We start from the raw sequence: 2,125 nt of genomic DNA, 5'->3' as shown, positions 1-2,125 counted from the left end.
TCGGCGGCTCCACAGGGCGGGTCTCAGCCCAGCAGAAGGCGGGGCGCGGCCGTGGCCTCGCAGACGGAGGGGAAAAGGCTGGCAGCGGGGAGGAACCGGTAGGGTGCAGCCGGAGGCACAGCCCTTTCCCTGGCAGGCTTTGGAGGAGCCGCACACCGTCCCAGAGTTTCTGTGAAGGTCCAACGGGGTGGAGCTCTCGCTGCCTCTGGTTGTGACCTGCCAGCTTCCCCAGTTCTGCTTTCTCTGGGCTGAAGCAGTCTGAAGAATTCTGACAAGAAAGAATGGATGCTTGTTATTGTTATTTTGGAGATAGGGGTTTTTTGTTGGTTGGTTGGTTGGTTGGTTGGTTGGTTGGCTGTTTTCAGTCAAGATCCCTTTTCTCCGGCAAGCACCAGCATTTTAGCACCAGCCAGGTTTGGTGTACCTCATCGTCGGCCCTCCGTGAATCCCACAACGTTTAACCGTCTACAATTCCATGGGAAAATTACAAGGCAATGCAGTAGTCAGCCCTTCTAAGACGAGCGTGTTTGTCGGGAGCATTAAAATTCTGACTCCGGAAGATACAGTCAATAGAAGTCAAGCTCAATTTAGATTTTTTTTTTTTTTAAGGAAAATCTCATAGAAAAAAATCATTTTAAAGTTATTCATACCAGTTCTCCCACACCATTAACACTCCATTGTAGTTCTCGATGTGTAATCCTCCCGTTTCAATTTCAAAACGTTCGGTGAAACTTAGAATTATTATTTTACCAGAACTAATGTAGAACATGAAAATAATAGCCATTTTCTCCTATTTCAATTGCTGCATTGAATGTGTGTGAAAGACTTGTTAATCTGCTGATAATGTTCTTCACTGCTTTCAATAGGAACTCTACCTTAATTTAGTTCTAATCAATCTTAATTTTGCTCATAGGTCAAATTAAGGATTGCTAGAAATAGAAAACGTGGATGATTTACTCCACATTGGAAAATGCTAAAGATGAACAATTTCTCATTATATAAAGAAAGCATCGTATAGCATCTCAACAGTCTACCTAACTCTGATGTGAGTCAGAGGTTAGGAAAACGTTACATTGTTTGAAAAATAACTTTTCTATTTTTATTTTATTATATACAAGGAATATTCAGATGTAAAACCAGTTGTATAAATCATGATTAGACGTTCACAAAAATATCAAAGAAAACAGACAAAATTCAGGTATTTCATTAAATGTTTTTGCAGTGACTTTTCTTGGCTCCAGTATTTTAAACCGGTCATGTGAATTAAATTTATTTTTAAGTATAGGGCTTAAAATAAATCTGGCAGTTGCTCTAAAATAAATTTCCTAAACCCTGCTTGTCCTTTTTTATTACCATTTTTAGGTATTCTTAGGAATTTGTTGTTTCTCAGAGACTGAGCATTATGTTGCTTTCCATTTGGACACATGAGAAAGTGCAGGTAGCTAATACAATACATGAGTAGCACTGATAAGTATATCAGTAACAAATATATATGAGGTCTATATATTTTACTTATCTATAAAGTTAACCTGATGATTGTTACTCCCCACTAGTCTTTTACCATACGATAGATAGATTGTATCAATGTTTTGTTTTTTAAATAAGCTCTCACTTATAATAGGGTAGAATCATATAACATTTAAGTTCCTTCCAACTGTAAAATTCTATTGTCTAATTTGACTGATCTTGTCAAAAGTATTGTGGATATTTGAGATTGCCCTTAAAGCGTATATTAAAATCCTAAGTTAATTGTAAAATACTGATATCATATATAAATGTAATAAAATGTAATATTTATTATACATACTGTTTACCATGTGCTAGGCACTAATCCATATACTTTATACATAGTATTTATTAAAACTTCAAAAGATCTCTGTTATGATTATACCTACCTTACAGATGGGGAAACCAAGTTGCAGAAAGATATGTTTTTTGCTCAAGGTTATAACAGACCCAAAATGGAGCAAAGGCAGTCTGACTCCAGAGTTCCCACTTGTAACTGCTGAGTATACTAACACTATGCAATCCTAATACAATAACAAGTATTTTATAATTGTATTATTTACATTAGCATAGGTTTAAATGATTTCATGTAAAAGAGGAAATTATAAAATTTACAATG

The sequence above is a fragment of the Pteropus alecto genome, unplaced genomic scaffold, assembly GCF_000325575.1.
Source record: "Pteropus alecto unplaced genomic scaffold, ASM32557v1 scaffold146, whole genome shotgun sequence".
Lineage (NCBI taxonomy): Eukaryota > Metazoa > Chordata > Mammalia > Chiroptera > Pteropodidae > Pteropus > Pteropus alecto.
This window is presented reverse-complemented; position numbering follows the sequence as displayed.